The sequence below is a fragment of the Sycon ciliatum genome, chromosome 7, assembly GCF_964019385.1.
Source record: "Sycon ciliatum chromosome 7, ocSycCili1.1, whole genome shotgun sequence".
NCBI lineage: Eukaryota > Metazoa > Porifera > Calcarea > Leucosolenida > Sycettidae > Sycon > Sycon ciliatum.
Genome location: NC_088649.1, coordinates 34,922,653 through 34,938,485, shown reverse-complemented (window position 1 = coordinate 34,938,485; position 15,833 = coordinate 34,922,653). Strand labels below are relative to the sequence as shown.

Genomic DNA, 15,833 nt, shown 5'->3' with positions numbered 1-15,833 from the left:
AGTCAAATTTGAACAGTGAGTTTATGAAAGTGGCCACAGTCCTTTGCGAACATTATCCACTGTAAACTCCCTGGTTCTAGGAAATGGCGAAAATTTATTGACGCGAATATCGGTGTGTTTGCAGAATTCTAATTTTACCATATTAACCCTTTGGAGCTCATCGTTCGAATTCGAACGATGCCAATGTCATGTGTGCAAGTGCACTCAACGAGTCACAACTCAGTCAAATCTCAACCGAATTCAACAATCGAAATACCTACGAGGTAGCAGAGAATCTAAGCTGTCGGCTCGAAAAACTCCGGGGTCGATACGAGCTAGTATAACAGAGCGGCAAGTGCTCGAGCGTTCGCTCGATTTCTCATGCGTCAGCGAAGTGCAAATTTCGCTCAAAAGTGGGATTTTCCCTCTTTCTGCCCCTGCAGCGTGTGACATCACTCCCAGCGCTTTTTGTCACGGCTTTTGTGAGTCTGTTAGAAAAAATTTGAATGATTTTGAGCTAGCACGAGTGAAATGGCGAGACAAGGACTATTCCCGTTTTGGATTTGGTATTCAGCTGGCGTTCCTGGCATTCAGTGGCAGACAGCAATCGCTCTCCTGAATGAGTTTGGGCTCGCTGTTATCCTCGTTCCAAGAGCTTTCCAACGAGCCCAAGATCGTCAAAATCGGTGAAGTAGAACTAGCGTTATGATGGAAATTGGAACGAATATACTTGCAATTGCAGCTATCTACCGACGTCGTGTGATCAGTGCAGTTCCAAAGGGTTAACAAGTCAGATATGTATTATGTGTTTATAGCACTGTAGGGTCATGAAATTTGTACTGGCTAGGATTTCACAACACACACCATACCGGTATATACCGTAAAATCCCGCCAGAGCGCACCGTCTCCTCCATGCGCCCCTCCCTGACTTTTTGTCAGGAAAGTGATTGATTCTAGCCTCGTATAACTCCATGATGCCGTACTGTCCTGCAGACGAGTGCTCGACCCGGTCATTTTTCATACTAGTGATGGTGATGTTCCTGGTGATGGTGATGGTGATGGTCCCGCAACTGTTGCTACTGCTGTGTGGTATTGCTGCTACTGTTGCTGCTGGTATTGCTGCTACTGTTGCTGCTACTGTTGTTACTGCTGCTGGTGCTGCTATTTATGCAACTGAATGTTGCTGCTTTTTGTTTCTTTTTTTTTCTTCCTGAATTTTCCCATTGCACTGCTACAGATATGTTTGTGTTATCGTATCAACAGCAGAGCGGTCGTCCTGTTATTTCTGCAGCTGTGTAGCAGATGGATGTGACTACTACAAGGTATGTCAAAGAGTATCATCAACCGTACTTTACAGCTTCTTATAAAATGTATACGAGTGGGCAATCGCTGAAGTATTATTAAACCGTTGATATTGCTGCTGGTGGTGCTATTTCTTCTGACTTCATTGTCTTTCTGTGCTGTGCTTTCTGTGCTACTGTTGCTGCTTCTGTGTGTGTGTCTGTATGTGTGTGTGTGTGTGTGTGTGTGTGTGTATGTGTGTGTGTAAAAAAAATTCGCCGAGAGGAAGCAGATTTGTTAGCTCCTGGTTTTCTCTTTGTTGGCCTCCTCCACGGGGCGGCCTTGGCCTTCTGGTCAGGGTCGTCCCTGGGTATTGACTGGCAGTAGGCTTTTCATGCCTTGCAGCCGGTTTCGCTCGCGCGGAAGGACATTCAGTGAGCTGACGACCAGGGCGGGTAATTATTTGTTGCCGTCACCGTCTTCTTGCGTCCTTTCCGCATCCTCCGCAGTGGCGTGGCGAGCCCTCGGATCAATCCCCAGCCTGTAACAATGCAGTGGCGTTCGGCAAAACCGTCAAGTGGATTCCTGGATGAGAAAGGATACAGGTCACACTCGCAACAATTTATTCCTGCGCGGTGATAGCTGGAATTGTGAATTTGTCGTGTTGTTTGGACCTGAGTGGCCAGTCGTCGTGCGGCGATGGTGTAGTGATGTTAGCTTGCTGCGCATACTCCTCGTCGTTTCGTGAAAGTACGTCTTGTGGAGCCCTTGTGGGACGTCCGGTGCCCACCCTCCAGCTCAAGATTGTGCTTTCCTGGTGCATGAAGGCCGAAGCAGTACGCGTATAGACGTTATTGTTGAACAGAACATCATGTTCACATTAATTTTGTTCCTTTTTCAGTCGTTGCATGTTATACTTATAGTGGACCTATACAGCAGACTGTTCATCTGGTTTGTGATATTTCCTTCCTCTGTTTGTGAGTCCCTTTCCACCAATATGGCAGCTTGTTTTGATTTCCTTTTTTTCAATTCATTTTGCTGTACTTCCTGTTTTGTTTGCGCCACTGCCCCTCACCTTGCGCTCAGTTCTCTGAGTGGAGGGCGGCGTGACCCCAAGGGGTAGCTGATTGATAGTAGTAGTAGTAGTGTGTATGTGTGTGTCTGTGTGTCTGTGTGTGTTGGCCTTGCCCGTCACAAGTGTGTGGCTCAGTCCCCAGCCGCAGTGGAGCCGTGTTGTGGCGCGCACTGTGCGTCCTGCGGTTGCTGATTCCGTTCGGTCCAGGGCAGGAATAGACACCGCTGCTCAAGTTCTCCTCCGGCCATACATTAGTCTCGGGGCAACAGTCGTAGGTTACCTGAATCCTGACGACCTCTCGTTGTGTCCGGGACGCCGTAGGACGGCGTTCTCCTCTTCTCTCTCTCCGTTGCCCCTCCGGGCCCACGTGACCCTTGTGGCAGTGGCTCGACAGGACAGGACAGGACAGGTGTGTGTGTTTTGTGTGTTGCTGTTGCTTTTGTTGCTGTTGCTGCTTTGTTGTTGCTGCTGCTGCTGTTGTCGCTGTTGCTGTTGTTGCTGCTATTTCTGCCTCCTACCTCTGCTGCTACTGCTGCTGTTTCTGCTGTTTCCGTGGCTGCTGTGGATGTTACTTCAGGCAGTAACTTCTTTTTCTGTGTGTGTGTGTGTGTGTATATGTGTGTGTGTGTGTGTGTGTGTGTGTGTGTGTGTGTGTGTGTGTATTCATGTGCTGTCATAGTGTCTATTGCAGCGGATAGCGTTGCCAGTGTCTCTACTGTTACTGCTGCTTCCTCCATGGTCAGCTGTGCTGAACAGTGATCCGTTACGTGTGTGTGAGCGAGTACTCAGATGATGTGCAGAAATCTGGATGGCAGAGCTGTGTCTTAGTAAGGTACAGGTTGTGTCTAAGGATTTCTTTTTGTCAGCTACTTTCCCTTGCCCGTCTCCTGTTTCCATATATGGGTGGGTTTAAACTAGTATAGCACGGATCTGGTTTGAAAATAATCCCCGGTCACATGACCACACTGTGGTAGTTTTGGTGAGAACTTGAAGACGGCTGGTCATGTACTGTCATTTCTGAATGTGACGTTTACTGCTGGACAGTGGTGATACTGCAACTGCAACTGTTTCTATACTGGTGGTAGTGCTACTGCAGCTATTGATGTGCTGGAAACGATTGTAGCTGCTGTGCTGGCAAGACCTCTACTGTTGCTGTGCTGGCAAGACCTCTACTGTTGCTGTGCTGGCAAGACCTCTACTGTTGCTGTGCTGGCAAGACCTGTACTGTTGCTGTGCTGTTGTTTTCGCTAATGTTGTTGTTGCTGCTGCTGTTGCTGTTTCAGGGGTATTTTCCGCAGTGGCGGCGTGGTTGCTCTTATTGCAGCGGGTTGTTCTGCCAAGGTCTCCATATGCAAAGTGATCTGTTGGCTGATGGACGGATGCCGGGATGGTTCAGAAATGAAAGGTATACGTTTTTAATTAACTAGCACCCCTGCACTGTCAGCACCCCCAACCCCTGCCCTGTTAGCACCCCCAACCCCTGCACGGTTAGTACCCCCAACCCCTGCACTGTTAGTACCCCCAACCCCTGTACTGTTAGTACCCCCAACCCCTGGACTGTTAGTACCCCCAACCCCTGCACTGTTAGTACCTCCAACCCCTGCCCTGTTAGCACCCCCAACCCCTGCACTGTTTGCACCCCAACCCCTGCACTGTTAGTACCCCAACCCCTGCACTGTTAGTACCCCAACCCCTGCACTGTTCGTACCCCCAACCCCTGCACTGTTAGCACCCCCAACCCCTGCACTGTTAGCACCCCCAACCCCTGCACTGCTAGTACCCCCAACCCCTGCACTGTTAGTACCCCCAACCCCTGCACTATTAGTACCCCCAACCCCTGCACTGTTAGTACCCCCAACCCCTGCAATGTTAGCACCCCCCCCCCCCCCCCCCCCCCCCAATCACACAGCACCCATATTTGCATGGAATAGCATTGTATAATAGGAGAATTGGGCATGGAACAGCTGCTGTTACTACTACTACTGCTGCTGCTGCTGCTGCTTTTGCTCCTGCTGTTGCTTCTGCTGTTGCTCCTACTGCTGCTGCTGCTGTTGCTGCTGCTGCTATTGCTGCTGTTGTTGCTGCTGTTGCTGCTGCTATTGCTGCTGTTGTTGCTGCTGTCGCTGCTATTCCTGCTGTTGGTACTGCTCTTGTGTCTGCTATTGCTGTTGCTACCGTTACTGCTGTTTTTGCTGTTGTTGCTGCTACTGCTTTTGTTGCTGATGTTGCTGCTATTGCTGCTGTTGGTATTGCTGCTGTGTCTGCTATTGCTGTTCCTATCGTTGCTGCTGTGGTCGCTGTGTCTGCTGTTGCTACGGTTGCTGTTGCTGCTGCTTCTGCTGTTGCTACTACTGCTGTTGTTTCCGCTGCTGCTGCGGCTGCCGCTGTTGTTGTTATTCCTGCTGTTTCTGCTGTTTCCGTTGCTGCTGTTGCTGCTGTTGTTGTTGCTGCTCTTGCAGCTGCTACTGTTGTTGCTGCTGTTGCTGCTGCTGCTGTTGCTGTTGCTGTTGTTGTTGCTGTTTCTGTTGCTGTTGTCGCTGTTGCTGCTGCTTTTGCTCTTGCTGTTGTTTCTGCTGTTGGTGCTATTGGTCTTGCTGTTGTTGCAGCTATTTGAATTCTATATTCTCACGATGGTACCATCGCCAATAAGCTATTGTTGCAGCTATTGTTGCTGCTGTTGTTGCTACTAGATTTGCTGTTGTTTATGGTTCAGAGGTGATTTCTCGACACATTGCTGTGTTTGCTGCTACTGCTGTAGGTACTTCTGCCATGGTATTGCAGGACATCTTCTAGTTGTGGAAATGATTTGTTTGGGTGACTGAACAGAAGACTGGATGGTTCATATTGGAAAGGTACAGTTTGTTTGTAATTTTATTTCCTGACACATCTCTTAGCCCCCCCCCCCCCACTCCCCTCCACTCCCCTTTCTCCCCCACTCCCCTCTCTCCCCTCCACTCCCCTCTCTCCCCTCCACTCCCCCTCTCTCCCCCACTCCCCCTCTCTTCCCCACTCCCCCTCTCTCCCCCATCCCCTCTCTCCCCTCCACTCCCCCTCTCTCCCCCATCCCCTCTCTCCCCTCCACTCCCCCTCTCTCCCCCATCCCCTCTCTCCCCTCTCTCCCCCTCTCTCTCCCCCATCCCCTCTCTCCCCCATCCCCTCTCTCCCCTCCACTCCCCCTCCCCCACTCCCCACTCCCCTCTCTCCCCCCTCCCCCACTCCCCCCTCCCCCACTCCCCCCCTCCCCCAATCCCCTCTCCCCCTCCCCCACTCCCCCCCCTCCCCCACTCCCCTCCGTCTCCCATCCCCTCTCTCCCCCACTCCCCTCTCTCCCCCCTCCCCCATCCCCTCTCTCCCCCACTCCCCTCTCGCCCCCATCCCCTCTCTCCCCCACTCCCCTCTCTCCCCCTCTCTCTGCCACTCCTCTCTCTCCCCCATCCCCGGCAGGAGTCAAAGATCCAGTGTAATTGTATTGTAGACTTTGTAGTCAGTATGGTGCACATTGGAATGACTTTATTTCCAAATTTCCCTTCTACTCATCTCACTCTCTCATATGTTTTACTCCGTGTGTTGTCCATGCATCATGACCTGGAGTGTTGAACTATGAATGTTTAGACCACTCCTTCATACAGCACTGTGTGTACACCTAGGTGTGTGTGTGTGTGTGTGTGTGTGTGTGTGTGTGTGTGTGTGTGTGTGTGTGTGTTTCCGTTCTGCGGCCGGGTTCAAGCGTCACAACTGCAATCGTGGTGCGAGACCATCTGCTGCTGAGAGAGCAGCTCTGCCCCTCAGCTGCCCACGTTGTAAACGCAATTTCCGCCGGCAGCAGGACCTAGCCAGACATTCGCGGTCCTGCTTGTGATCCGTGTCCCGTTTTCTGGTCCCCTTTCCATTGGGGTGACACTTGCCCCTCTGGGCAGTCATGCTGCTAGTAGTAGTAGTAGTAGTAGTAGTAGTAGTGTGTGTGTGTGTGTGTGTGTGTGTGTGTGTGTGTGTGTGTGTGTGTGTGTGTGTGTGTGTGTGTGTGTGTGTGTGTGCCTTCACCTGCAACTCTGCTTATCCGCCTGCACAATGCTGTTGCTGTTGCACCTGATGTTGCTGTGGCTGTTATTGCTGTTGATGCTGTTGCTAGCTCGGTGACTTCTTTCTCCTGTTGTTGTTGCTGCAGCTGCTGTTTCTGCGGCTGTTATCGCTGCCTTTGTTGTTGTTGCTGCTGGTTCTGCGACTGTTATCGCTGCCTTTGTTGTTGTTGCTGCTGGTTCTGCGGCTGTTATTGCTGCCTTTGTTGTTGTTGCTGCTGTTTCTGCGGCTGTTATCGCTGCCTTTGTTGTTGTTGCTGCTGGTTCTGCGGCTGTTGCTGTGCGTGCCATGGCTCATGTTTCTTCAGGTGCTGTTGTTATGGTTACCTGTGCTGTGGATGATCAGGTTGCTGGTGTAGGAGACCTGAACATTACTGGCTACTGTTCATTACTAGAAGGTAAGGTTTTCTGAGGATGTGTGTATGTCTATACAGAACTGCTCTTGTCAACCACTACCAGCACAATATACTGAAGTGCCACGTAGAAAGGCATGACCTGTATAGAAGTGTCATGACTGGAATAGAAGCTGATTTTCCAAAGCTCAGTCATGGCACAGAATCCTGATTTGAACGTAATCACATGTACTAGCTGACTACATGTGTGCCAATGTATGCTGTACACTGTACATTGATGATGTTCACATGTAGAACTGCATGTTTTCAATAGAAGCATAACTTGAATAGAAGCATGGTTTGAACCCCGGCTTATACGGCTTATGTAGAGTAGTGCTGAATGAAATCCAGTCACTTCACTCAAGTACACGCCTGCTGTTGTGCAGTCACAGACCTGTGAACACTGAGCTGCGGTGTGATGCAAGGCGCGAACTAGAGTCACTCTATTAGCAGTACTGTACACACATTAGCAACACTGTACACACATTAGCAACACTGTACACACATTAGCAACACTGTACACACATTAGCAACACTGTACACACATTAGCAACACTGTACAAACATTAGCAACACTATACACACATTAGCAATACTGTACACACATTAGCAACACTGTACACACATTAGCAACACTGTACACACATTAGCAACACTGTACACACATTAGCAACACTGTACACACATTAGCAACACTGTACACACATTAGCAACACTGTACACACATTAGCAACACTGTTTTTTTTTTGTTTTTTTGTTTTTGTTTTTTTATTGGGAACACAGCCCTACAAAGAGACATGTGGAGACAAACACAAGACAAGACACAGGGGATGTAGGGACGACGTGCCGATGTACAGGGAGCAACTCGACCGACCAGGGGTCTCGGCGTTAGCGTTGCAACCTGGCATCGAAAAAAAGGGGGGGGGTGCATGGTCAGGTAGCAAAAATAATAATTTGGTGCGAGAAAGGGGGCTAGTATTGCACCAAATAATAATTATAAATACGTGTAATGACTAAACCAGGAGGGAAAATGAAGAAAGAGAACAATAATCATAACAAGCAAGTAGTAGTAGAGAGGTAAATACTAAATGGGTCTCAAATCTCAATATCATCGTCACAGATACTGTGTGGACCACAGCCATCTCTTTCGGATTAGATCCTTACATACGTTGACCTTGAAGGTTTGGAGGCGTCTTGAATGAGGCTCGTGAAGCAGGAGGTCCGCAGGCAGGTTGTTCCAGGGTGTGATGGCGAAGAAGGGGAAGGATCGCAGGAGGTAGTCAGGGGCTGTGCGAGGGGGTGTCCACTTCAGCTGAAAGGCATGGTGCGTCTGACGTTTTTGCCGTGTGCACATGCTAGCTACGGCAGGGGGCTTGGTTGGTGGCAGCATGGCCTTTACCTGGGGAGGCCCTGGAATGTAGTGCAGCTTGAACAAGTATGACAGGGCTGCCACCATCCGACGAAGCTGAAGACTTTGGAGGATGGTTCCAGGTCCCAGGAAATGCAGGGCACGTTGCTGAACCTTGTCCAGCTGGGCCATGTTAGTTGCGGCTGCGCTCGACCAGGCCAGTGGGGCATATTCAAGTAGGGGTCGCACGAATCCCTTGTAGACCGTCACTCGACCATGGTCGTCCAGGATGGGTGCTGCCTTTCGTAGGAAACCCAGCCTTTGGGAGGCGCGCAGTGCAACACTGCGAGTGTGCGCTCTGTAGGAGAGAGTAGGGTCGAGCATGACTCCCAGTAGCTTCAGGGTATCTGTCTCCTGGAGTGCTTCACCTCCAAAGGTGACTGGTGGAGTGCAGGGGGGAACGTGCTTGCGATGTAGAGTCATGCGCTGTGTCTTGGCTGGCTCAAAACAGACACGCCACTTGCGGCCCCACTCCTCAAGACTGTTGAGGGACCCTTGGAGGGAGGCGGTGGACTGTTGGAGATCGTCAGTTGGCTGTACTAAGCTGTAGAGTGTGGTGTCGTCTGCAAAGCTGCTCAGCTGCGTTCCTGGAGTTAAACATTGTTCAATGTCACAGGTGTATAGAAGGAAGAGGCTGGGTCCTAGGATGCTGCCTTGGGGGACACCAGCCTGGATGGGTTGAGCATTTGACGTCTGACCTCCAACCACAACGCGGATGTTTCGGTTGGTGAGGTAGTCCTGTAGCCATACAAGCAGGCGTCCGTCGACGCCGGCCTGCTTTGCTTTGTACAGCACTCCTGTGTGCGATACCCGGTCAAACGCACCGGCAATATCCACGGCGAGGACCTGGACACAACCGCCAGTACTTATGGTGTGGACCCATTCATGTTGGAGAGCCGTTAAGATATCTGCGGTTCCTCTACCACGTCGGAATCCAAACTGGCTGTTTGGCAACACCTCATGCTTCTCTAGGTAGTTAACCAGTTGCGTGTTTACAATGCCCTCCATGACTTTCGACATGATCGTTAGCAGTGATATTGGTCGGTAGTTAGATGCCAAAGATCTGGAGGACCGTTTGTGAACTGGGACTACATGGGCAAGTTTCCATGCCCCAGGTTGCACACCGGCTGAGAAGCAGAGGGCGAAGAGCTTTGCCAGTGGGTCTGCAAGTTCAGATGAGCACATCTTGAGCACACGAGCAGAGATGCCATCCGGTCCAGTTGCTTTTGATACAGCCAAGTTCGCCAAGTGCCGTTTGACCGTTGCTGCGCGGAAGTGAATGTGCTTTAGCGTGGCATAGGCAGGTCGTTGCAGGTCAGGCAGGTCAGCAGCACAGAGGTCGTTATTGCCAAGGCTACACTTGTTCGCAAAATGCGCTGCAAAGCACTCGGCTTTCTCACGAGAAGAGTGGAACTCTTGTCCTGCATGGTTGGTCAGCAGGGGGATGTCAGAGCAACGTCCCTTGCCTGCTGCGCTCTTGATGGTTGACCACCACTCTTTGTCCCGGAGGGAACCTGCAGTAAGCTTGTTGCGAATTCTACGTTGATGTGCTAATCGCGCTGCATGACACGCTTCCACTTCGTGGTTAACAGTTGTGATGTACTGGACCTTGTGGTTATCGTTGCGGGGATTGCGTCGCCACAGCTTCCATGCCCTCTCCTTGGCATGATTGGCGTTAGAACAGTCCGGTGTCCACCATACAGGGTTGGATTGGTGCACCACAAGCTCTTTGGATGGTATGAACTGTTTCATTCCATGCATGATGACATCAGTTACGCGCTGACAGGACTGCTCCGCACACCCATGGATCTTGGCGGGCCAGTCTATGTTGCGGAGGTAGGCTCTCAGGCGGTGCCAGTCAGCAAGGGCGTATTTCCAAACCTGTCGAACAGCAGGATCTTCGCGTCGTGGATGCTGTTGGAGAAACTCGGCAATGATAACGGCATGATCAGATCGTCCAAGTGGTGCATAGGCTGTGGTGCATACGGGGTGTGGGAAATCGGAGATGATAAGATCGAGAGTATTGTTGCCGCGGGTTGGCTGGGTGACATGCTGGACAAGATGATGTGCTGCGCAGACTTCCTCCAGGCATTCACCGGCTCGGGTAGTCTTGCTACTCTGTAGCCAGGCTGAATTATGCACGTTGAAGTCCCCTGCAATTATCACATTGCTGCCAAGACGGCGGACATCATCCAAAGTGTTGTCTAGGTAGTCCATCAGGCTGGTGTCTGTCTCTGCACAAGAGCCAGGCCGGTAGAGCGCACCCAGAACAGTCTTTGTTCCGGAGTGCATTGCCAGGGAAATCCATAAGAGCTCGTGATCACGGCAATCTATATCGTCGTGGTGGGTAATGGATAGTTCACTCCTAGCCCACACTGCCACACCGCCACCATGGGCATCTCGATCCTTCCTTATAGGGGGTGAGTATCCTGGGATGGTCAACTCATGGGAGGAATTATCTGAGCAGAGCTTCGTTTCTGTTACTATTGCCACGTCTACATTATACTGCAGGATTGCATGCTGCAGGGCACCTATCTTGTTGCTCAGGCTGAATGCATTAGTCACTAGCAGTCGCAGAGGTCTGGAATCCATCATTGGGCATGAGAGGACTGGGCATCCTGCTGGGGTGGCTGCTCATCATGCTGGTCATGTTGTGGCGCAGATCCGTTTGATCTCTTCAGGTCTCCAGCCTCTGGTGGGGAGAGGTGGGAGTTTCTCCGTTTTTGGCCACTGTGTAGTGGAGTGGAGATGAAGTCTGCCGGTGGTGGTGGCGGCGGTGGTGGTGGCGGCGGGGAGGAGGAGGACGTTGAACCCGGCTGCTGTTGTTGCTGTTGCTGTTTAGTCAGAACACTGGCAGAGGTGCTGTTTCTGCTGCTGTGGCTGCGACTGCTGGTGCTGCCCTCAGAGCTGGTTTCTAAGAACCTCCATGGCCTGCAGTATACGGGCCTTGGCCAGAAGTTGGGCGCTGTCACTGTGGAGAGTGAAGTGGCATCGATGGTCACTCTTGCGGAAGCACGCCCACTTTCTGACAGCCATACACTGCAGGTGTGGACAGGAATGGAGGCGCCCAGGAACTCACTCCTGGTTTTGATAAATTGCCTGAAGTGGCTCTCAGTGCTATCTGTGGCGATATTGCCCACATACACCACAGCACGCTTGTTTTTGGGTCGTTCTGAGGAAACAAGCTTCCATGAGTCATCCTCAATAACATGGAAGATTGGCTTGGATTCCGTCACATCTGTCTGGGACTTGGTGGGGATGGCATCTTGGTCGCCATCCCCTTCACACTCGTCACTGCTAAGGGAGATGTTGCAGGGGACGCTGCCATCCTCTTCACACTCGTCACCGCTACGGGAAATGTTGCTGGGGACGCTACGGGACATCGTGGTGTCATGCTTTCGAGTACCTGTACCCGCACTGCCTGCTTTGGTACGCCTACGCGAAGGTTGATCCGCACCCGTACCCTGCTGTGTTTGAACTGGCCTTGGGGTAGCTTTTCGCAAGGCAATGGCGGATTCTCGGAGAGACACTAACTCTTCATTCACATCTTTGAGCTGCCTTGACAGCTCGTCAACCCGTTTGTTTAGGCGCGTCTCCCGATCAGCCGATTCCGAGACAAATGCGGCCAATGTTTTCAGGATTTCTACTACAGATACCTCAATGCCCGGCAACGACGCCATCAGCCTCAGCTCTTCATCACTCAGGGCAGTCGCGCGAGTGTTTGTTCTCGTGGTGGCCCCAGGCATGGCGGAGGTCACCAATTTCTACGAGCACTACTAAAAACACTTACTGCTACCCTACGGAAACTACCTCCAGTCCGGCCTGATGCCGGCTGGGCTCTACCAAGAAAGATTTACGGGAGCTTCAAAAAGTGCAACCTACCCCTACTGAACTACGTAAAACTCATCTGTACACACATTAGCAACACTGTACACACATTAGCAACACTGTACACACATTAGCAACACTGTACACACATTAGCAACACTGTACACACATAAGCAACACTGTACACACATTAGCAACACTGTACACACATTAGCAACACTGTACACACATTAGCAACACTGTACACACATTAGCAACACTGTACACACATTAGCAACACTGTACACACATTAGCAACACTGTACACACATTAGCAACACTGTACACACATTAGCAACACTGTACACACATTAGCAACACTGTACACACATTAGCAACACTGTACTACTCCCAGCTGTATATGTATAGACAATGTACACTGGACACTCTGCCCACGTAACTGCATGTGCCTGCAGTACTCCACATGTCATGTGCAATACTCCCAACCGGTTTACAACTGATCCCGTGTTCTGTTTTCAAACGGGTCCAAGTACCCCCCACCCCCCACCCCCCCCCCCCCACACACACACCCCGTAACAGAATTGTATAAGGAAACAATTAAAGGAGTACGGTATTCGTTAGCCTTGAGGTTGCGCACAACGTATGGACTTTTTCGTATTGGGTCGATGCTAGCGCTGCGGGTACGAAGAGAGTGAAGACAGGGAGTAGTATGTACAATGTACTGCATAGGACGGTGGGGGTGAGTGGATAAGTCTCACAACCACTGGTACAAGTGACGAGAAACGCCATTAGCTGCATCCATGCACCCCTTTGTGCCTGGTCACAAGTTCCCATTTGACTGTGGGTTGCAGCGCTTGGGTTTACCGGGTGTTAGCGGCCGTCATGAGTTCCATTCGGGAACGGACACGATAATTTACTTTTTTACTTACTCCATATGACGAAAAATAGTTTCGTAGATCTGGTCTCTTTCGGTCACGTTTGGACGAATTTTCGCGGCAACTTTCGTTTCTTGAACCCGGACGGGCATGGTCTTACGAATTTTCGTTGTGCGCAACCCCTCTACTGTCGGGTACCAGAGAACAGGAAGTGTAGTAGCTGAGACCGGTGCTGAGACCGTTGCTATCTTTCAAGTACTGCTATCCATCCATGCACAGTCAAATCATCATGTATACATCGGTATGCCCTTCTTGCTGAGATCCAGGAAATGCAGAAATTAATGTTTGTTCTTTGTAACCTGCCAATGCTGTTATCCTTTAAAAACAAGCATACAAACTGATGGTGGTAGTTCCTGCTATGTAATCATGATTTCGTGTATCAAGTCACTTGGTCGGTGATGATGTAATACGATGATGTCATTGTTTTGGTGTCTTCTGTATGATTGTGTTGAATGCAGAATGCAGAGGATTGTGAAGATGTACATTGTACATGTCTATCTGTTCAGACAGTACACAAGGTGAATGAAGATGGAACATATCCATTTCATCAAAATTGTTCTCTTCTCAATTGCTTTATTTTGATCTTGGAACTGCAACCTTCCTTGTTAGTGAAGTAACGTTGTACTCCCTCCCACCACCCGTCCCCTCCTCCTTATCACCCCTCCCCCTTATCACCCCTCCCCCTTATCACCCCTCCCCCTATATCCTTCCCCAACCACACGAATCATTGTGTATTTTAAATGTTACACACCGCTAGGCTAGGCAAGTTTTCATGGTATTTTCTTGCGGTAATAACTGCTGGTGACTACTTCAATTTCACTAGAGAAATGAAAAGACCATGGTTTACCGGTACTTGATGTGTGTGTTTGTTCCTGATCACATTCATACACAAATACTCGTCTGCGTATCCATGTTGCACTATTATAACTACTGGCCTCGTTTTTGCTGCTGTCCATGTAATGGACTACAAAAATTATTATTTTTCACTCCATTCTGCACCCGTTTTCTTCCTACTGTTTCCCATAACTCAGGTGATATGTTATTACCTATGATGTGTTTGACTGCTTCTCTTGCCACATATAGCTGATACTAGTGATAGTAAAACTGGATGCTGTTCTCCAATTCATGAATGTATATTATTATCATTAAACTGAGTACGGTACTCGAGTACTTGTGTAGTTCAATATCTCCACACTGTAGACTGGTTTGTGTACTGGCACACTGCATTGTTCAGTGGACAGTGTAGCGTCATGCTGGTCACGTGACCTCTGTGCTGTTAAAGCTGATTCAGACCTCATTTCGCGTACTGGAAAATCATCGCGCAATTACCCAAGACGTTGAGCTCAAGTCAATGTTTTCGCGATGCTGCGACGCGTTTCCCGTACACGAAATGAAGACTTCATGTGAATCAAGCTTTAGACACCGATGTGCGGTGTTGTGTGTGTGTGTGTGTGTGTGTGTGTGTGTGTCCTCGTCGTCGCTGGAAGGACACCAATCACACGGACCTATCCGTGGCTGGAGTGCGTAACTGGTTTGAGTTGGCAAGCGATCGTGGAGAGTGGCGTGGAGTGGTGACAGCAGCAGGTGAGGACAAGGAACCCGCCCCGAAGAGCATCGAGTGCCCAACCTGCAACCGTCTGTTCCGCCGTAGTTCCGACATGGTCCGGCACAAGTGTTCAGCAATCCGTCAGCTCCCGGTATCGGAGCAGCCTGGATCAGTACAGTGTCCAACATGCAACCGATGGCTACGTAGCAGAGGAGGCTTTGCGGTGCATAAGTGTCGGCTAGGCGATGTCGACCAGCCGCCGGCCCCTGCCCCTGCTCCTCTTGTTGTTCCTGGTGTAACTTGCACCAACTGTCAGCGTTCATTTAAATCGGCTGCGGGTCTCAAGCGTCACCGTTGTGGAACCTGTCCAAAGCGCCCTACTGTGGCTGAACGCCAACAATTCAAGTTTCACTGCCAAGTTTGCCACAACCGACGGTTCCGGAGGCGGCAAGATCTGGAACGCCACTTGGAGCATTGCCTTCCTCCCCCCTAACCTCTCTGACAGTACCTCCCTTTGGGGAGCGGCGTGGCCATTTCTGGCAGCTGTCAATAGTAGTAGTAGTAGTAATAGTGTGTGTGTGTGTGTGTGTGTGTGTGTGTGTGTGTGGGTGTGTGTACATGTGAGTGTGTGTACATACGTGGGCATGCTTGCAGGATCGTGCTTGCGTGTGTGTGTGTGTGTGTGTGTGTGTGTGTGTGTCCACAACCACGAGATCTCACCCGGCATGTGACTCGCCAGCATTGACTCTCTTACCCTGACTCTGGCTCCCTGTCACAAGGGAGTCACGTGGCCCTATGGGGCAGTCATGCTATAGTAGTAATAGTAGTACAGTCAGACCTCGTTTATCCGGTCCTCGTTTATCCGGATCCCTCGCCATCCGGAAGAAAATCGCTGGTTACCGATGTGCAGCATATGTTATGCATACAACATAACCGGACCTCGTGATCTGCATACCGGTGCATGACTTTGTGTACAAACTGGTTAAAATGTGTACAAAATGCTTCGTCGTATCCGGCATGTGGCTGGCTAGCGCCTGCAGAAGCTAGTATCAATGAGTTGTACAAGCAAATGAGGTCCTTGACCTGCTGGGTGTGTCCGGACAGCACTCAGTTGCATGCACTTGTCATTTTTCTCCTTGTTTTACATACTGGGCACGCTAGTTGTACTGCATAGGACCCGTCTACATGTATGTATGATGTCACTGCTTTTGACATGCCACATGCATAATAAAAAAGTATGTAGTGTGTGTGTGTGTGTGTGTGTGTGTACACGTGTATGTGTGTGTGTGCGCGCCTGTGTGTGTGTGTGTGTG

General features: G+C 50.4%; 2 long non-coding RNA genes across 2 annotated transcripts in view; both read left to right on the top strand.

The window, feature by feature from the left end:
• The window catches only part of LOC135821396 (uncharacterized), a 71,621-nt gene that overhangs the window by 16,877 nt on the left and 38,911 nt on the right, over window positions 1–15,833 (top strand). Inside the window, exons 14-16 of the long non-coding RNA XR_010554339.1 lie at window positions 2,459–2,744; window positions 3,015–3,167; window positions 3,619–3,740. This is a non-coding gene — a long non-coding RNA (uncharacterized LOC135821396). The remainder of the gene's footprint in view (window positions 1–2,458; window positions 2,745–3,014; window positions 3,168–3,618; window positions 3,741–15,833) is intronic.
• Window positions 5,714–14,158, top strand: LOC135821399 (uncharacterized). Its single transcript, XR_010554342.1, has 2 exons — window positions 5,714–6,809; window positions 13,433–14,158. It is a non-coding gene; the product is annotated as an uncharacterized LOC135821399 (long non-coding RNA).